The sequence below is a fragment of the Nannospalax galili genome, unplaced genomic scaffold, assembly GCF_000622305.1.
Source record: "Nannospalax galili isolate Female #2095 unplaced genomic scaffold, S.galili_v1.0 scaffold1609, whole genome shotgun sequence".
In the NCBI taxonomy this organism is placed as follows: Eukaryota; Metazoa; Chordata; class Mammalia; order Rodentia; family Spalacidae; genus Nannospalax; species Nannospalax galili.
The window spans coordinates 1,080,334-1,102,372 of record NW_008359102.1 but is presented as its reverse complement, the minus strand read 5'-3'; the positions used below and the strand labels follow the sequence as shown (position 1 = coordinate 1,102,372).

Here is a 22,039-nt window from a genome sequence, read left to right as displayed (position 1 = left end):
TGCACACGTAGGACGTGCATGCGCATTCATTTCGTTAAAGTTACCTCTGACTTTTGATTTGGGGATGCTCTGTGGTCTCTCACCAATTTAGTGTGTCATGTCTTAGAAGTTCCACTTTCTTTGTAGAGCACTGTAAAAATTTAAGATGCTTTGTTAAAATTTAATTTAAGATATACAAGAACTGCATTTCTATCGTATCTTTGCAATAGTCCCTGGGACATACTTATATTTATTAAAATCTTATCCTTTTCATTCAAGTTTACATTTAACTCTGTCCTATCCTAGAAACTTATGCCTTGCTATAGCCATTCTGGCTCAAGTTCAGCACTGTTGGCTTTGAGCCAGATATTTCTGGGTTGCAGGAAGCCAGCATGTACATTGTAGGAGGTCTAATCATATTCCTGGTTTCCACCTTCGAAATGCTGATAGCTTTCCTCCTGCAGTTGTGAATCACTAGAGAAAGAGATGGTGTGTGTCTTTGTTTCTATATTTTTAGGGGGCCAAAACATAAAACATTAGGAAGTTTGATCACTGTCTTGAAATGAACAGGGATTTCTTAGGTTCACCGAATGACATGGGTTTTGAAAACTGGCAGGCAATTGATTATTTACCATTTTCTTTATATGTACTTAGGAATCTGTTATCATAACTTATCAGCCAAACACAAGCACATAGACAGTTCCAGGCTAACAAGGCTACGCAGTGAGGCCTGGTCTCAAAATTTAAAAATAAGAAAATGTTATTAATTACAATATTGTATGACACAGATACCTTCAGAAATGAAAGTCCAGTGACCAGGGGGAGCATCTGGTTTTATTCTCAGCTTCAAAGTAAAAGAGACAGGTGTATAAAAGTATTATTAGACAAAGCATGACTTGTGGTATCTAGCTGTGATGGTTAGTTTTAATTGTCAACTTGAGGCAACTTAGAATCGCCTGGGAAAAGAGCCTCAAAGAGGGGTTGTCTAGATCAGATTTGTGTGTAAATGCATCTGTGAGGGATTGTCATTTTTACTTTAACTGATAGGAGAAGACTCAGCCTGACAGTGGGTGACATCATTCCTTATTTGGGGCTCTGGGCTATATAAAAATAGAGACAGCTACCTAAGTCTTAACCATGCTACATTTGTTGCTCTTGACTGTTGATGTGATATGGCTAGCTGCTGCTTCAAGTGTCTGCCTTGATTTCCTCACTATGATGGACTGGACCCTGGAATTGTGAGCTGAAAAAATCCCTTTCTTCCCTGAGTTGCTTTTCCTCAGTGTCACAGTGAGGATTCAGTTGTCAGCTTGACACAAGCCTAGATTCATCTGGGAAGAGAGGATTTCAACTGAAGAATGACCTTTTTCAGAGTGGCCTGCAACCATGTCTGTGAGGCATTTTCTTAATTGCTGATTGATGTATGAAGGTCAAGCCCACTCTCGATGGTGCCATCCCTAGACAACCTGGGGCAGGGACAAAGTAAGCAAAGAATTAAATATCCTAATATGAGCTTGGGGTTCAAGCCTGCAAGCAGTGTTCCTCCATAGTCTCTGCAAAGTTCCTTTTTCCAGGCTTCTGTTTGAGCTCCTACCCTGGCTTCCCTTCATGGTGGACTGAAATAAGCTCTTTCCTTTCTCAAGTTCCTTTTGGTTGTGGTGTTTATCAAAGCAACAGAAAGTAAGCTAATGCATTCTAGATATTTTATCACAACAACTGAAATGAAACTAGGACACCAACTGAGCCAGGAAACCCAGTAAGGACATCATTTCATGTTTCATTCCCCTTCTCTGTAGCATGCCTTCCTCCTGTGTTAGCACACAGAATTTTCTGGAATGAGAATCTTATGGTCTACTACAAGATAACGTAGGTCACAACTCTTATGTAAAAAGACAGGAAAAGTTAGGCAAATATTTCTAGATTAGGCTGTCTTGGGAGAACTCTAGTTTCTGTGGTTTGCATTTGGAGGGAGAGGAGAATAAAGAGGAAATAGGTCAGAAAAAGACTGCCTGAACCTCCTCCAGAGACCTCAGTTTTGTGTACTCAAAGTACCATACTTTGGAGTATCATATTTATAGCATACTTAATGCTCTTTTCTGAATTAATTTTCCTATTATTTAAGACCCTCTACTATGTACTGTGTGTGCTTATTTGTTATTTGTTGTGTGAGTCTTGTTAAGTATATGTTTCTTTAATAGGAAAGGTAAATTGATCTTTTCTTTTTTCTTTTTTCTTTTTTTTTAGGTCTTTTTGAGACAGGGTCTCCCTGTTGCCCCAGCTGTCCTGGAACTCACTATGTAGACCGGGCTGGCCTTGAACTCAAGAGATCTGCCTGCCTCTGCCTCCCAAGTGCTGGGATTAAAGGCATGCGCTACCACGCCAGGCTCTGATCTTTCATTTTTTTATACTTTATTTAGCACCAGGAGCAATTTCTGGGCCACATAGGTTTTTGTGGCATTTCAAACAACATTATAGAGATGTTTAATAAACAATCTGACTCAGCGTTCATAAGGCCAAGAGCTGACCACACCTGTGGAACATCTGTTCCATCCCTTCAGTGATCTCCCTGAACTGAGCATTTTTATCAGAGAATGTTGCCTTTCGATCCCTAGAACTAGAATATTATACACACACATACCAAAACCAGATTTCTCTCATTTGTGATGAGAAAAGCAAACTTCTTTCTGAGCTTTGACTATCTTGGGTGGAGGATAAGGAGGGATCCTGGGGGATTAAGTTCTTATGCTCAGGTGGTAAGATGAGCACATGACTCAGTGAACTTGTTTACATTATAAATAGTAACTTTTTGATCACAACATTAGGTGAAAGTCTTTAGATTGTGCCCATATTGTAAAAGTCATCCCTACAGTGCTTAATAAATAATTTAGTAAACTAGTAAATTATTAGTAAACTAAGTAGTAATAAATAAATTAATTTGCTGCAACATCTGAAGGTATCTGAAGAGAAGTTATTATCAAATATATTTGGATATGGGAATATTAGAATAATTTTGAAGGGACAGAATTTGCTCATCTATAGAACTTTTAACACCTGTTCAAATACAATATCGTCAGTTAATAATCCTATCTTGAGTTTGTTTCACACAGGAGGCAAAGGGAGCAGAAGCTGAGAAATTGCGCTGATTGCCATTTGCGGGGAAGAGCATTGAAAAACCTCCCTTACTTGAGCTGCTGTAATACTGGGTCCTGCAAATTCCACAGTTGCTGATGTAACAAATACTGCATTACTGTTACTAGCTGAGCAGCTGTAGAAATCAGATTGGACCCAAAGGAAAGCACAAGAAAGTCATAAGCCTTTGCTATTTTTCCCTTTGGGTTCTTTTATTGTATGTATAAAATGTTACATTTGAAGGAGGAAAATGCCCTCTGGGGTTGTGTCTATATGGAAGGTTAAGGTTTTAAGCAATTAGATTTTTGTGTGCAATTGATCACACAGGGCAAATATGCCAGGTTGGTTGATTATTTTACCAGAGTTACTGACCAACCATTCATGAAATTGACTGGTTAATTTGGAATCCCCAAGTCAACAATGCTATGTACAGGGGTTGGCAAACTTTCCTTTTAAAGGGGTAGGTAGTAAATATTTTGGATTTCTAGAAACTCCTCTCTGTCATAGATACTTAACTGTGTTATAGGAACTCAGAATCAGCTATAGACCATAGATAAGTAAATAGGTTCAACTGTGGTCCAGTTAAACTGTTTTATAAATATGAAATTTAAATTTCATATAAATGTTCATGTCATTAAATTATTCTTATAAAAATAATTTTAGCCATTCTTAGCTGTGGACCACACAAAGCAGATGAGAGAATATGCCTGGCTTATGACACGTATCTGCCTCGATGCCGCCACAAAATAATGTTTTCCTGGCCCCTTCCAGTACAATAGAACCAGCTCTAGATTCCTGTATAGTAGACAAACAGCTTGATGAGTTATTGTAGTTCCCACACTATCTTTGATCTCCAATTAAGACCTTTTGGAAAGCTTGTAATGTTCCTGAAATTCTTTCTCACTCTACAATTTAGCCCTAGTTAATGCCGACTTACCTGTCTTTAACCAGCATTGGCACACGCACATACACATGGAGGTTTGAACGTGCTATTTTTACTTTTTCTTCATGACATGTACATATTGAATTTTATTCATTTTGCCCCACACTACCTCGCTCATCTCCTTCTCTTTCCCTCTAAAGAATACCTTCCCAACAACCCCTTCCTATTTTCATGTCTTTTTATGTGTGTATGACCACTGAGTTTAATTAAGGTTGATTGCATGAGCACAGTGAGAGGTTATTTACTGGAGCATGGACAACTTACCAGTGCCCACACACTCTTGGAAAATGATACTCCCTTCTCCCAGCAACCATTAACTGCCAATTTTTCCTCAAGAAGAAATGGGGCCTCATAAGATCCTCCCTTATTCAGGATGAGATTTTTTTGGGGTGGGACAAACTTGTACAGGTCCTTCAGAGGTAATCATGAAGGTAATCTTACATTCTTTCATTCTTTCTGTCCCCTCTTTTGTGATATTTGCTGAGAAGTGGGGGTGATATAGATGTTTAGGGCTGAGTACTTCAGAGTCATTTATTCTCTACACTTTGATCAGTTGTCAGATTCTGCAGTAATTGTCACCCACTGCAAAAAAGAAGTATCTCTAATGAAAGTTGAAGACCAGATTAATCTATGGGCATAAACATTCAGAAGGAAGTTTGACAACATATCTCTCTAGCAAAACAACAGTAGTGGGCTTCCCTTCTGGGGTCTATGACTTGGCTCTTGACCAAGATATAGTATCATGTGTACATTCCTTCCTGTGCTGCAGGCTTCAAATACAATTACAAAATGGTTGCTTACCCTCATAATGACCTCAGGCATTTCCTACGTTTTGTGATGCCTAATGTGTTTTTAATGTTTTTCCTACCTGTGCATCTTAGCTGAAAAAGGAAAAACATGAAAAGATAGTTCATGCAAAAGGTCAAAGTATTCAGTTTAATACTATGTCATTAAGATTAGATCTTGTTCACAATGGTAAAATGAGGGGCCACATACCCACTCATTTACTAATAATGTTTAAATAATTGCTTATAACCAGAAAAAAATTTTATACTTTTGTCATATAACTCTTGGAGATGCCAGAGAATATCTTTCTTTTCCAAGGAGTAGTTTTAAGCAATTATTTATTTCAAGCTCAAGACACTTTTCCCTTGAGAATAACAATTGGAACCCCTGGTGTCTTTGTACACCGTACACAGCCATAAACTCTTACTATTAATATGATTGGGATTTTACTCTAATATGTCTCAGTATGAACAGTAATTCTTTTCCTCAAGAGTCATAAGGGACAAGACCAAAATGCCGGTAACAAAACAGAAGTTAATAGACAAAAGGAAAACAAATTCTTTAATCTAGATGTAACATGACATAGGAACCTTCAGGAGTGAAGACCCCAAATCAAGGGAAAGCCACTTATTTGTATGTTTAGAGTTGATGAAGAATGGGCGGGTATATACAAATGTGACTGGTTACAGTGTATCATTGAGTGGAAATGAATGCCGAGGGGAAAGTCAGGCTAGGTTGGACTCATGCTTTTCTTGGACTCGGTAGAGCCTTCCTTCCTCCTAGGATGGGTCTGAGCCCCTTTGGAATGACCATCTTCAAGCTAGAAAGGAGAATAAAGGGAAGGGTATTTCTTGATTTCATGACTCGCTTTAGATGACAGGTTCTAGGTACTGTGACTCACCTTGGAAAATAGGAGTTCTACTTCCCGACTCAATTCAGGGGAGACAAGTAAAAAGGGAATTAGGAAAAGAGAAGATCCTAGATGGCCTCTGAGACCTTCCATGTCTTATTGTTGAAGTATGCAGAGTGCCAAAGTTCTTTATTTTGAGGTGCACTTTTCTGAACCCCAACATCTCTGAATTGGGCAATCTACAGTCTGTGTCCCAGAGCAAACCCTATGTGTTTCTAAGCAAGAAGCCTTTCTTGTCCCTTTCCCTGAAGAAATGAGAGTACTTTCACCTTGTCACAGGGAGGTTGGATTTATTTTTTGAAAAGACCTCTCTTAAGACACTGAAAATATTTTCAATCAGTAAAATTAGCCTTTATCACTTAATAAATGAAATGAGTCTCTTCTATCCACTTTGTATCACAAAGGATTAAGGTCCCTTGTCTCTTGTTTTAATTGGAGATTTGAAAATACATTTTTGTCTAAATGTATTAGCACTGCACATCCCTCCCCTTTGTGTTTCCTGTTTGAAATGCCAATTAAAAGATTTCTTTGCTGATTGGCTAGAGGCCTATACAATTTCCTGGCTTCAGGCCATCAACACCTTGGCCAGAAGTGCTGACAGGAAGATGAAGAGATTTACACCCTCTGATTTCTGTATTAACAACAAGGACCAAACAGTATGTGGTCTTGTCAGTGGATAATACAATTTAAAGATATGATTTCTTTTCCACAGGTGCATTTGCCTTTGAAAATTAGCAGTTCAGCTTGGTGTGAATAATAAGGGTTTGAATTTCTGATGGGTTTAAATCATATAAACAATCTGTATGGACAAGATCAAGATGTTCAGGACCATTGCCATTTCTTTAAATGATAGACCCGAGCTCAGCTTATTTTTCAATGCAAGCTCTGATTAAACATTTCAAAAACACTGTAAAATGAACAACAGATGAAACTTTTTGCTGATAATTTCAATTATTTAGCCCAAAGTTACTAAAAACAATGTACTGTGATAAAACTATGACTTATTTTTTTAGAATTTTAAAAAAATAATTTATTTATTATTTTTATGTGTATGCATGTATTGCCTGCATGTAGGGAAGTGCACCCGTGTCATGCAATGCCAGTGGAAGAGAGAAGAGGCTGTCAGATCCCCTGGAACTGGAGTAACGGACAGTTGTTAGCTTCCATGTGGGTGCTGGGACTCGAACCTTGGTCTGCAAGAATAGCCGGTGTTCTTAACCACTGAGCCATCTCCCCAGCCCCCAAATTATGGCTTCTTTAATGAATTTCCTACTGGCTCCAATTAGCTAAGAATGTATTTTTGAAGGAATACATATGATATAACTACAGTATATACATAAACCAAAATAAAGTACAGATATACATATATATGCATATTTTACTAGAATTGCATACATATACATACATTCATTTTTCTAATAGCTATTATTTCTATGTACACATATAAACATGCATGGTCATTAATCATATTCAGATATCAATCCATTGTGACATATATTAAGATGTTCTCCTAGTCAGCTTCTGCTATCAACTTGACACAATCTGGAGTTATCTGAAGGATTCTCAATTGCAGTATTGCCTAGACCAGATTGGCCTGTGGGCAGGTCTTTTGGGGCATTTTCTTGGTTGTTGATGGGTGTGGAAGGGCATGACCACTGTGGGTACTGTCTCCCCTGGACAGGTGGTCTTGTGTTATAGGAGAAAACTGGCTAAGCAGCAGCCAGTCAGCAGCATTCCTTCATGGTCTCTGCTTCAGGGACTGCCTCTAGGCTCCTGTGCTGATCTCCTGTCAGGACTTCCCTCAAGGACGTTGGGCCTGGAAGTGTGAGGTGATATTAATCCTTTCCTTCCCAAGCTGCTTTTCATTTGGGTGCTTATCACACCCTCACCTGGAACAGATGTAGACTACTTCCATTATTTACAAAGGACAAATAATGAGAAATGGGGTTAAAATATTGATTTTTATATTGAATACAGGTTTTTCTATAATATGAAATTAGAGGAAACATTTGATCTCTGAAGCTTCTTCCAGATTTATGTTGTCGCTGCTGCTGCTGTTTAGCTGTTTGGGGACTCATGATCCATATATCTCAGAATGGCCTTTGGTTGGAAACTTATTTTCCTGAGGTTGACACTGAACTTCTGATCCTCCTGCTCTTATTTCTAGTTGCTGGTATTACACGCATGTGTACCATGTTCTATTTATGCACTGCTGGGTATTGAACTGAGGACTTCCTGCATGCTAGGCAAGAACTCTACCACTGTGCTGTGTTCCTTGTTCTGCTCTTCCAGCTTTGAAATGATGACTGTAAGATTTGTTTCTCCTCCTTCCTGATCATAAAACCTCCTTTGAATTTTAGATGGTAGATGAATATTGAAGAACAAAAGTGTTGGCAGGAGTTAAAGCAGAGACCCTGGAGGAATGCTGCTTACCGGTTTGCTTGCCATGACTTGCTCAGCTTCCCATACTTGGCCCACTTGCCCAGGGATGGCACCACCCACAGAAGGCTAGACTCTCCTAATCAATCGATAATATGGAAAATGCCTCACAGAGACGCCCATTAGCCCATCTAGTCTGATGGATGTAATTCCTCAGTTAGGGTTGCTTCTTCTAGTTTGATTCTAACTTGTGTCAAGTTGACCAATCTAATCAGCACTCGCATATACATGTAACAATAACAAAGAAGAGGTCAGAAAATTGAGAAGGACTAGGGGTATGCATGAGAGGTCTTGGAAGGGGAAGAAGGATGGAAAAAAATGATGTAAATACAGTACTCACGTATGAAATTCTAAAAAGAAATTAAAAATCCTATATTTCAAGATCAAGACAGGTCATTGCAAATCATGTAGAATATGCTGGAAGTCTCATTTGTACAATTTAAGGTGATGACAAAACTTTTTCCTAATAGCTCTTTCAAAGTTAATTCAACTCTAAATTCTAAATTTGAATGAGTTTTTCCATAATTGAAGCTCTCATTAAATATACTGCAGTGAAGAAGATCCATCTTCAGAACTAAAGATGAATTAAAGAAACCAGGCTATTTTAGTTTTTTTTTTTTTTAACAATTAGTGCTTTGCTTAAATGGGCAAAACAAAAATAATTACTCTTCAGTGTCATAAGATTTTTAAAAGGCTTGTTATTTAATGTCTTTGCTGTGTAAACTACTGTGGACATTCACAAAAACACAGACCAACATATCCTTTCCTTGAACATTATTAAATATAATATATAGGACAGAGAATACATAAAATATGGTAGCCATATCAGCGAAGAGTTACTGATTGCCAACTGAATTCTAAAGAAATTGTATGAGATGCCAGAGGAGCAAAAGAAAATATTTTCAATGACCCTAGGAAGTTGATTCAAATACAGATATATTGGTTATACATTCAGAAAGTATTTGTTGAATGCCTGCTACATTAGGTACTGAAGACTAATATTGGTCAAATCTACCTAAAATCCTGTACTTATCAGATGAGGAGGAGGAAGTAGCCTAGCAGAGGGTTGGAGAACAGGGTGTTGCAAAGCAGACAACATGAGTGGGAAATCATGAAGCCAGGTTCAGGAGCTTGTCAGAGTAGGGCATGATTATTAATTGGTAATTATAGAGAAAACGGGAAGAAACCATCTTTTAAAAAAATGAGAAAGAAGTTGTGTCTACTATGGCATATAAAAGATAAGAAATTTAGGGGATAACTGATAAATTCAGAGTGTCCTCAGGTCCTCAAACTTGAATTCAGGTGTTTTAACTTTTGTAAATATACTGGTGAGAAATTACCTTAAAGACATATGTCAGACATCATTCACAAGGTTCTCAGACTCATGGCTCTGTTGGCATTTTAACAGATTGCTCTAGATATAAGACTCATTCAAGTTCAGTAGCAGAATTCCACAAAGGACAAGCTAAGATTACAATAAATTGTCGATATGTGTCTCAGATGCCATTCTGATGTAGAAGTGTCAGCAGATCACTCAGAAGTCTGTCTCATGACCTCAGCTGTGGAGACCAAGAAAGAAGTAAAACACATAAGACTTTGCCTTAGAAAGAGGACAATTTTAATGACAGTGAATTCAAATAACCTGGCAAAATTTCTGATAAATCAATGGATCTCAACTTAGGTGTTTGTCTTTGCTGAAAACTTAAGATATTAAAAATAATATTTTTGTTATCTCTTAATAACCAGTATCCTATCTGTAGAACCAGTTGATCATAGAAAGTGACTCTAATAGAAATAATAAATATTAATAAATAGCATGTATTTGTAATTCATTCACATTTCATACCACGGAGTAGTTATTCATATTAGCTTGAGTTTATCAGTTTTTACATCAGTGGGAGGTTTGTTGATTCTTTTCCTACCATAAATCCCCAGCTTGTTCTTAAGTTCTTCTGCTATGAGCCTATGGTTTAGACTCTATCACATACAACATCAGCCTTTTCTCTTAGAAGCAGATGAGAAATCTGACTCTGACTTCTCAGATGTGCCCATGCTTCATCAAGCTCCACACATCAGTAGCATATGGTACACCTGGGCCCTTGACAGTGGCCTCACAACTGAGACGTTTTCCTGAAGGGTGATTTACTATTCTGATCTTCCTAAAATGCTTCCACTGCCAAATGATTGCTGGGGGATGAGGAGTGGGTAACAGAAAAATGATGTCGTATAAGAGATGGTCATTTTGGCTTCTTAGTGTACTCTGGTTAAAGCAGGCTTGAAGCATATCCAGAGCTAGGAAGCTGAGAACCAAGTTTTCTTTTCCTGTTTGAATAGCTCATTATATTAGGTACATTTTTTTAGTATGGGCTTAAGTATCAGATACAATAATTTTGTTTATTAAATTCTTAATTTCTTCATCTCAGTAGAAAAGGTAACAAACCACACCGAGATAAGAGATCTGTAAGTTCACTTGCTCTGCAAGGATGGGGACCTGAGTTTGAAACCTCAGCACACACTTAATACACTTGGGATACAGGATACATTGGGAGGCAGAGCCCAATCTCAAGGTAATAAGACAGGGAAAGCTACACGAACACCTGGACTCTTTCTTGGTCTGGCATTGCCTACAGGGATCCATGCATAAGTGTTCACACACCCATGTGCATACAAAACACACACACACACACACACACACACACACAAACCTGCACACATACACAATCACATGAGATGTGTTTAGACAGAAATAATTTGGATTCCATAGTCATTGTGCAAAGGCACAGCTTGCAAATATTTTATTTGTGGCAGATTTCCCCATGTGCACTTCCAAATCAAAATTTAAATTATATAGGTTTACTGGAAGTCTTTAATTTAAATTATTATTTGAACTGGAGTCTCTTGCTTCCTTTCCCTTGAATGTATTTTATGAGGAGGAAAAAAAGGTACTAAAATTATGAGAGGAAAAAAAAGTATAACTCTTTTAGATACCCTTGATGGGAATCTTAGCTATTATCAAATTAGCTATAATGAACTATATTCTGAAATAAAGGAGCTGAGCTGACATTACTCTCTCTGCTGCCTCTTGCATTGAAATCTTGTTCTATTTAGATTGCATTTTTCTTTGTCTACAAATTCTGAACAGGACTCAGGCATAAGTGTTGACAGGAAAAAACTGAGATGTAGGTACTCCTACCAAATCAAACTTAGAGAAAAAATTGTCAGGAAATACCAGGGGAGACACAGTTAGGAAAACACTATTACCTTGTATTTCCATACCTTAAGTAGCACCTAGCATGTTCTCTGTCACATTTTGATAACAAGATCAAATAAAAATTTTAAATGCATTTTTATAATGTCACACATGCATAAAATTTCCTTTGTTTACTTAAGCCCACACTAAACAATTGTACCTAGTATAATGAGGTACTTAAATTTTTCTACATCCTCTAGAACTCCTTGGTAGGGGATGCTCAATTAATTTTTAAAATACATTTTAGATATTTTTTGACTTTTTGTGCATTTCACATAATAGATCTTAATCAAATTTAGACCCCCCCAATCTGCACATTCCACACCCCCCTCACACTGTATTTCATGCTTTCTGTCCCATATGTTAAGTCCTATCCTGTCAAGCATTTGTATCCAGTTGTCCATCGGTTCAAATTCATCCACTGGATTCTAGTCAACTGATTTGGAGTCACTCCCTTAAGGAAAATCAACTCTCCCTCATCCTGCAATAATCAATTGCCAATAGTTCCTCAGCTAGGGTTAGGGACTGCTGTCCATTTCCCCAGTTCTATGCTGGGTTTTTGCCTGCTTGAGTCAGCATGGGTCTTGTGCATGCTGTCACCATTGTTGCAAGTTCATATGAGCAAGTTCCCAGAGGCCTGAAAAGCCTGTTTCCTATGTTCATGCACCAAACCTAGCTCTTATAATTTTTCTGTCCCTTCTTCCACAATGGTCCCTAAGCCATGGGTGGGTGAGGTTTAATATGTGAGTCCTATCCAGGGACACATACTCAGCAGTCTCTTTTTCTCTAAAACTTGGTGAGATGTGGTCTTCTGTGTGCATCGCATTCTGTTGTATGAGGAAGCTTCACTGGTGAGAGTTGAGGAATGTATTAGTTTTCTCTCTACCTCATTTCTGCTATGTTCCATGAGCTTTAGGTGTTGAGGTTCCACTGATGGATGTGAGCTAGCTACTGTTTGGGTCCTGGGACCCTAACCTGGGTCCTCTGGAAGAGCAGCAAATGCTCTTAACCACTGAGTCATCTCTATGGTCCCCATTTATGCCATTGTTGCACCAGTAATTATATCTCACCTAGACAGTCATTATTGTACCTCACAGGGTTCCCATTTGGGTACTATTGATGACTACTTTTCTCTTCTGGTAGCTTTTCTTTTCATCACATCATTCAGTAATATGAAAGTTAATCAGTAGGGATGGATCTCCAAGTTAGTACTAACCTGGTTTCTCCATAACTCAGATAAGTGATGTTTTCTGGAATAGAGTCTTGCCATCAAATTCTGGAGGGTAACCAAGAGCAATGGCAATACCCTGTGATGTTTGGCAGAGGGGTCTATGAGATCCCATTGACAACTCAATAAGAAGTAATATACCTGGCACTGGGCTTTTTCAATAAAAATGCTGTTTGGGGGTGACATTTTCCTCCCCCCTCACAGAGCAACTACATTCAAATGTAGCTTCTACTTCAATAGGTTACCATATAGCATTTTCAAAAGTCCTTAATCTTCCCCAAATTCCTCCTTTACCCTGTCCTCCCATCACTCCCAACCCAATTTATCCCTTCTTGTTCCATTCCTTCCTTCTTACCCTCTGTATTCTGTCCTCTTTCCTTTAAATTCCTCCAGTTTCCATGGCCCCTTTCTAGTTTCCTGCCACATATTTGTACTTAATCTAAGCACACATATCTAAATATTCACAGCCAGCATCCACATATGAGAGAAACTACGTAGTGTTCATCTTTCTGGGTTTGGGTTACCTCACTCAGAAAGAAGAAAGGAAGGAAAGGAGAAGAGATAAAGGAAGGGAGGGAGAGAAGGATGGTGGGAGCTAGGGACAGAGGGAGGGAGCAGGAAGAAGAGAGAGAGGATAGCAAGGACAGGAGGAGAGAAAAGGGTGGGTACACAGATTCCCCACATCACTCACTAAAATCAGTCCTAGATACATCAATGACACGAAAGACAAATGAGTATAATTTCTTTTTAAAAATTATTTGTATAGGGCTGAACAGATGATGCAGCAGTTAAGAGCACTGGCTGCTCTTGTAGAGGACCTGGATTTCATTCCCAGGCCCTACTTGGCGGCTAATAACTGTTTCAGGGGATCCAACTCCCTCTTGTGACCTCTGTGGGCATTGCACACAGGGTTGCACTTACATACATAAGGCAAAACACTCATAAACATAAAAATAAATAAATCAAAAAATTAAAATAGCAAAAATATAACAATAATAACCTCTGTTATGTATTAGAAAAAAAATTTAAAGAACCCTCACTAAATCCTCAACATTTACTGGATTATTTACCATCTTCAAAAAGTTGTGTGCTCTTTGGATTCACGGCTTTTGCACAAATTACTTCTCTGTCTAGAACAGCTTTGTGTTATTCAGGGTTCTCTTAATGAACAGAACTGATAAATTTTATATATGGGGATTTATTAGACTGGCTTCTAGGATACAGCCCAGGTAGTCCAACAAAGCCTGCTCCTCACTGAAGAGGCTGAGAATACAATAGTTTCTCAGTCCACAAGGCTGGATGTCTCAGCAGTCCCAATCTGATACTGAAGGACTTGAGGATTCCTAGAGATTGCTAGTCTTCAGTCTACTTTGAAATAGGAAGACGTTGGTTTTAATATCAGTGAAGAAATGCCACTGCAACAAGAAAGATAAAGTCACCACTGAGAGACAAGGCAAGCAGGCAAAAGCACAAGTTTCCCCAGCCATGACCTTTTATGCTGTCAGAAGGTTCTGCTCACATTTAGGATGGGTCTCCTGACTTCAAATAATCTGATAGAGAAAGTCTCTCACATTTCATTAAATTCCAGATCCACTCAAGGTTCAACCAAGAGTAGCCAACACAAACCTCTTGGATCTTGGGTATCTTGTATATTCACAATTTTACTCATAATCTCCAGTTTACAGTTTTCAAGGCTCTTTCCTAATTATTGCCTGCCCAAAGTGCACCTTTAAGGGTCCTTCTATCTTTGCTTCCTTGTGCCTTTCCTTTTCCTATGAGGCAATAACCTTTTTGAACCAATAAATGAGTACCATTCATTATAGTATCCCACATTCAACTAGAGACACACACAGAGAGAGAGAGACAGAGAGGATCAGAGTTGGACTGAGATCATTTTAAAGTGTGTGTATGTGTGTGTGTGGGAGAGAGAGAGAGAGAGAGAGAGAGAGAGAGAGAGAGAGAGAGAGAGAGAGAGAGAGAAAGAATATCCCTTATCCAAAAAGCTTGGTAGCTCTTCTGTGAGTGTTGTTGAGATGGCACATTTCAAGACTTAAACACAAGTGTAAAAAGAAATCCTCTTTTGCAATCTAGAACTCTTCCTCTGTATGAGTTTTGACACATATAAGAAGGAATGCAGGGGCTGGAAAGAATGCCTCGTGGTCAGGAGCACTGGCTGCTCTTGCAGAGGACACAGGTTTGATTTCCAACACCCACATGTGAGCTGACAACCATCCATAACTCCAGTTTCAGAGGAATCTGACACCTTCTTTTGATCTCCACAGCATTGCATGACACAGGTGCACTCACATACACACAGGCAATATACTCATACACATGAAATAAAAATAATAAATAAAATATTTTTAAAAATTTCAGGAAAGCCTCAAGTAGGGCTAGTATTATCAGGCACAAAAAAAAATTTCTCCTTTCTCCTGCCTATTTTTATACTCTGTATGTTTCCCTTATCCAGAAACACCCTGATGAATTCACCCAAAATACCCAATTTGGACAAATATCTGAAAACCACATTACGCAAAATCACTTGCAAAATCACTAGAAAATTAGCCTTCACACTGAATGGCTGATTGAATGAATGAATGAAAAAAAAGAATGATTTGGAAATCCCCATGATTTATTTCTATGTTTGGCATTGCTTGGGGTATTTGGCAGGTCAGTCCAGATAAACTACAAAAAGGATGACGACAGTAACAGGATGTAAAAAAATGTGTGATATCAACTTTAAGGGTTTGATTTCTTGTAACTGGGAAGAATTGGTGAGATCTTCCATTATCTAACACCATTCAAGTAGTCTCAACAAATGTCATCCACACTCATAATTAATTCTAGGACTCACACACAATGAGGTCTAAGCTTGATGGAAAGTTTGGGCCTGAGTTTGGTAAAAAAGATGATCATCATTATTGATTATAAATCAATCTCAGTCTTTGTAATACAAACCCTATCTTTAAAACAGAGAATGGAAATGAAGATATTATCAAAGTTTTCTGAGGGAAACATTTTAGGAATTGGTTAGCCCATGAAGAGTTATTTGCAGTGTGCAGTAGACACTCCTGACGATTTGGAGTCTAAATCAGAAGGATCACACATTTGAAGACAATCTGCATTACAAAGTTTAAGAGCCCATCTCCAAAATCAGAACTATGCTGACTGACTTAGTTCTTCAGTTGTTATACAACACCATGGCCAATGGATATACTATAATTTGTTTAACCAATTAGAAATTGTACAGTTGACTCATTTTCTACTTTCACTGTTTAAAAAATTGACTAAATGACTTTATATAACTATTATTCTTCTTTACGTATTTATGAATAGATTCCTACAAGTTGAAATTTTAGATTAAATTGTTGTGGTTGTGCATGGCCAAATCAGTTTTCAAAGGTAGTATATCAATTTGTAACTACATTGATCTAGTTTCCATTACAAAAAGGTTTACAGTGCTGGTAGGCTAAAGTACTATATTTGCTCATCTTTACATTTTTGAAAACTAAAGAGAATTTTCTTATGTTTTGCTTTTTAAAGAATCCCTAGAGCAAACTTTCAAGCGAAACAGTCACACAGATCCTAATTGATTTGTATGAATAATGAGTTTCCACTTGACTTCATGCTGACATGAAGGTAAATGACCTGTTTTAGTTATTAAACAACAAAGTTAAGATGAAAGCTAGCTTCCACTGTACATGTCTTGCTACTTAACATCAACTGTAAAGATTCTATTCTAACTTTGACATAGAATGATGGCATTGATGTTCCATATACTTTGATTATATTTTGTGAAAGAGCTATATCCAATAAGACGTATGTGTTTGAGGAATCAGTGGTAGAGCTCTTCATTACTTAATCTTGTGCTAGGAACTGATATTATATAATAACTCAGAAGGATGCTGCTAGAATGAGACCCTATTATTCCCTTACTCCGAAGTTAATGAAAGATGTGGAATGACCATGCTGAGCTCCTGCTTGTCTGACCACTGATAACTAAGTCAGGAGGAACAAGGCCATTAGCATATGAGTGTGGCCCATGCCTGATAACCATATATAGGGCAAAGTTTGTAGGTCCTAAACTCCATCTCTACATATGCTGGCTGATTTTAGGTAGTAGCTTTATAAAACTCATCTCTTCAGAGAGGGCACACTGTCCTAATTCTTACAATAGTACAGATCCAGAGCATCATAGTTGATTTGGAAGGATCTCAATGTCAAACCTTGGATTTGAAGGTCAACTTAGAAAGAATCTAGCAGGACTCCCAGGTAAGGTCACGAAAGAGGAGCCAACATACTGGTTCTTGGTCATTGGCACCAAATCACTATGTACTTCTAGGTCATGTGTCTAATCTGTTGTTTCAAAGGATGAGGCCTCATACCTGGCATAGTGTTGAAAGCCTTTAATCCCAGCACTCCAGAGGCAGAGGCAGGTGAATCTCTGTGAGATCAAGGCTATCCTGCTCTTCATAGTGAGTTCTAGGAGTAGGGAGACCTGTCAAAAACAAACAGTAACAACAAAATCAAATGATGTGGCCTTATCAGCCCCTGAGATAGATTATATGCAACAAACCCACAGATGATTTGGTGTTTAGCCTTGACAATTTTTGGCTTTGGGAATGAGTTCATGTTGTGCAAGTAAAATTGAAGAGCAAAACTGATAAATGATGTGTATAATTTCTCTATCACTTACCCTTTTTCACTTTGCAAATTTTCTATTGTATCTGTATTTGGTTCAACTAAGTGAGCACATGATAAATTCCACATGGCTGAATGTGCCTGGCACACAAGGCACACTTGGTAGAATGCATTGTAATGTCCACATCTCTGCATTTGCCTTTAAGCCAACCACGTTGGTGTCTGTAATTTTGCTAATAAAAATGGAGACTGGATGGGGCTGAAAATATCACTCATTGGTTAAGAGCACTGGCTGCTCTTGTAGACAACTCTGGTTTACTTCTTAGCAACCCACATGGTAGCTAGTAACCATCCATAACTCCAGTTCATGGGATTCAACATCAGTTTCTAGTCTCCACCTGCATTTCCCTTCACAGGTATTGCATAATACAATTGTACTTGTATACATGCAGGCAAAACACCCATACAGATAAAGTAAAAATAGATAGATAACAATAAACTTTTTAGGGAGACTGAGAAATAGAGATAGACAGAAAACAAACACACACAGACATAGGCAGAGAGAAAGAGAGAGAGAGACAGAGAGAGACAGAGAGCAGGATTGACTAGAAAACAACCTACAGAGGGCATGGGATATGGAGCATGGAGGCAGAAAAATTTCTACTGAATTCTGTAAGTATCCTTTATTGGGCTTGGCTATGTTTGGAAAATGACTACCTTCAGCAGACGTCCCTTTGTCTTGCCTCTATTCTGCCTTTCAGCTAATTTGACAATTAAACAGGGCAAACAAGGTCTGGCTTAGAGGGGACATAAACTTTCAGTCTTTAATTTGGAGCAAACAGAGTATTTATAGCAGTTCTCCTCTGGCAGTTGCAGAACATTACCACAGTGCTAAATATTTAAAAGCAAGGCATGCTTCCAACCCCAAGGTCTCTCCCCGAATTGATAAGTCTCTTTTTATTAAATGAACTTTAATTACTTAATAATTAAATCTTCCATAGGAGAAGATATGGATCCTGATAATCTGCCAAGGACGCTAGAGGGCAAATCAGAAGAATATGCCATTTTCAGATTTGAATTTAAAGGAAGTAGTCAGCCCATTCTGGGTGTATGTAGGTCGGGGAGAGGCCTCCCCTGAGGTACCAAGTCTTGGCACAAACCCGGGCTGTGAAATGCTTTATTTTTCCCTTAACTTGAAATCCAAAGTAGCTTAGATTTGAATGAAGGCTAGTGCCTGTCTAGGCTATTCCAACTTTCTGACTGTCTGGCTCTGATGGGAAGATTTCTGAGTCTGTGTGAGGCTGTGTACATGGGCAGAAGGCTAGGGAGAGACTATTGTTCTCCTTATTATAATTCCGAAAGCCTAGCACTTTTGATGTCCCTACAGATTTAGCACCCTTCCATTCATTGCCATGGTGATTTTTTTTAACTCTCTCTCTCTTTTTAGCATCACAAAGGAAAATCTCCAGTGAAAAATGTTTGGTGCTTTTGCTGTTAACATTTCAACTGCCCCAGTGACAACATTTTGGTTGTACCTAACATCTGAAAAAACATGTACTAATCTGGAAGAGATTGATGGTTGTATTCCTTGCCCAGGATGGCCCAGCTGGGATTGGGCTAGCCAGGAGAGCTCAGATAACTTTTCTCTTGGAGATAGTGATTTGAAAGGAAGACAGAAAAATATGTCTAAAGTATATACTGGTCCTTAACGCAAGCTTATAGGGTGAGAACAAAAAATTACAGCCTCATTAGGCATTAGCTCTTTCTTTTCCCACTTGCAAATTGCTTTCAAGTGAAAGGGTATGTGTAGAGAAATAGAGGGAAGATACATGGATACAGAGGACAAATATATGTATACAGAGGGAAATATATATATTTATATATATATGGAGAGAGAGAGAGAGAGAGAGAGAGAGAGAGAGGCTTGAATATGTGCATTAGCCTCATTTTTTACTTTCCCTAAAGAAACCACTGCTTTCCTCCATTAACCTTGTATGATGTCCTAACTGCCCTGACCTCCCTCAGTGATGGACTGTGATTGGGAAGTTTAAAGACAAAATGAAACTTTTACTCACCAAAGTGTTTTTAATCAAGTGGTTTATCACAGCAACAGAAACCAAATAAGGACAAACAGGGTAACAGAAAGGTTATCCTGGAGCCAAGTATGAGTAACCATGGCCCAGGAATTTCCTCACATACTTTCCAACATGATAGCAGTTTGATGAAATTTTTATAGTAACAAAACAAAAGAAAATCATAAATTAAGACACTCTCTAAATATAAGAGGCAAAGCACGGAAATATTGACTATAAGCCTCAGGAGGCATTATAGAGCTGATGGTGTTCTTAGTACCTGTATGGTGGAAACTGGAGGTTTTTTAAAAATGCATTCTAAAAGGTTTTATCTATTAGTTAGTAGGATGTTAACTCAGACAGAGGTGAGTGAGGAATGGCCTGTGGCAATTAACCATATGTGTTTTTTCATTCAACAGATATTTGATTGGTGATGAATTTTGATGCACTGTGCTGTTTACAGTGCAGAACAAAATAGGACTGAGTCTCGCATTTGTAGAATGCACAGGTTTCTTGGGAAGATAAAGTAAACCCCACAGTTAACACAGTAGAAGTAAGTGGTACAAGGCAGACTGGAAGGACAATTGGCTGTACTTGGGCTGGAAGATGAAATGAGGATTTCAGCCATTGACATTGCTACCTCCCACATATCCAAGTAGCTGGAGTACTGATGAGCAAAAAAGAATAAAGCTTTCAACTTCCTTGTATCAATGGTAAATAATATACTCTAGAACGGAATCTAGGTTATGAATGTTTAACAGGCCTTGAGCAACATTTAACAAAACAAGACATGTAAAGAGGCACTGTATGACTCTGGTGATAAAGTACTATAAGATAATAGACAGAAGGGTCCTTTACAGAAATCAAAATAAATGGTGGACCTGTTTCTCCATAATAATTTCAAAATGGCTGTATATTCCTAATAGTACTGTTTACTATATATCTGTAATTAGGACTGGTGACATCAGCAACATTTCTGATGTTAAAGCTCAGGTACTTTTAAGTATATAATTCATTTACAGAATAGGAGTTTGGAGTGTCTTGTGTTTATTACTTTGAGGAGAAGGGATAAGAGAGCTTCCATATGTGGTATGTGTCTGGCTTTTCCATATGTAAAACAAAATGTTCTTTCCTTTTTATAGCTCCTTACTAATAGGTTTTGGTCTTTATTAACAGATGGGGGTACAGTGTGTTTCTAAACCTGGAGTTGACTGGTGTAGAATGCTTCCAAAATTCCAGGTGTTCCTAGATATAAAGCTGTTGGGCCAGGTTGGGTGTGAAGGTAGGATCCTCAATTAGAGTTCATTCTTAGAAAAACTTTTCCTCAAGGATAAAGATAGAAGCCCTTCTGACACACTCCAAGGAGGACTGTGTGATATTTTTAATGCACCTTAGGCTGATGTTTGCTTGTGAGTTCGACTGAATGCAGAATATGTAGTTTTCCTTCAGTATCTGCCGTGAATTGTTTCCAGGACTCCCTGCAGAAATGAGATATGCAAATATTGAAATCCTTTATAGAAAATGTCACCATGTTTGCATAGAACTCCCAGGGCTCTCTCTCTGGGGTAAACTGATTGTGCCCTCTGTGCCTTGACTGCCCCAACCTCATTCACCCTCCCATCTCCCCCACCCATCTCTCCTCCTAGCCCGGGTCCTCACACATTCCTTGTCTTGGCACCCCAGAGACCTGGGGAACCACCACTGCTTCCTGATCCTTTGCATTCAGACCAATTCAGTGCCTTCTTGGGTCCCCAGGAGCACTGCTTCTGGTCCTGGCCCTGCCCTCACCCCTTCTACTTCCCCGGGCCTGCACCACCTGCCAGCCTCTTTCCTGGACACTGGGGTTGACCTTCCTCTTCCTGATCCTTTGCATCCAGAACAACCCAGCTCCTCAGGGCAGTCCCAAGGAGCCCTTGGGGCTGCTTCCCACCCCCATCTGTCTTTGCATCTCTGGGTGGTATGGGCCACCAGCTGCCCTAGACCACCATCTTTCCTGGCCCCAGCTCCCAGGTCAGTCCAACCCCCAAATTCCCAAGGCCAAAATCTTTCCTGGAGGGATCCAGACCTTAGGAGAAAGCCTCAGAGCATCTGATCCTCATCTGACTTGGGCCTCTGTGGGAACTCCTGAAGAAGAAACCAATTTGGCCACTCCAAAACAAAATCAAAAGAGAGAACCGGAAGCTTAGATGAACCAGCATTTCATGCCCAAAAAGCAAACCACAAAGAAACATGAAGTTCACAAAAAAAGGCAGACCTAAACTTGAAGGCTTGAGTCCCACACAAGAATCAGAAACTACAAAAGAAACTTACATGTCAAAATCACAGAGAAAAAATAACTTCTGAATGAATTCAGAAGAGAGCTAAAAATATTGAAGACTACACAGGCTGAAATGAAGAAGGAAGTGAAACACTCAGTAAGCCAATTATAAATGACAGGAGAAAGCCTCACCAATAGCATGAATGAAATGGAAAACAGAATATCAAGACTGGAAGATAAAATGGACAAATTAGACCACTCAAGCAAAGATTATGAAAAATTTAAGAAATCACAAGAAAGAAATATGTAGGAATTGTGTGACACCATAAAAATGCCAAACTTATGAATCATAGGCATACAGGAAGGAGAAGAATTCCAAGATAATGGCATGGACCAGATCTTCAA

General features: G+C 38.7%; 1 protein-coding gene and 1 non-coding gene across 4 annotated transcripts in view; both read left to right on the top strand.

The window, feature by feature from the left end:
- The window catches only part of Dcc (DCC netrin 1 receptor), a 791,710-nt gene that overhangs the window by 105,887 nt on the left and 663,784 nt on the right, over positions 1 to 22,039 (top strand). The gene's annotated exons all lie outside the window — the stretch shown is intronic.
- On the top strand, positions 14,674 to 14,800 carry LOC115068380. Its single transcript, XR_003847733.1, has one exon. It is a non-coding gene; the product is annotated as a small nucleolar RNA SNORA40 (small nucleolar RNA).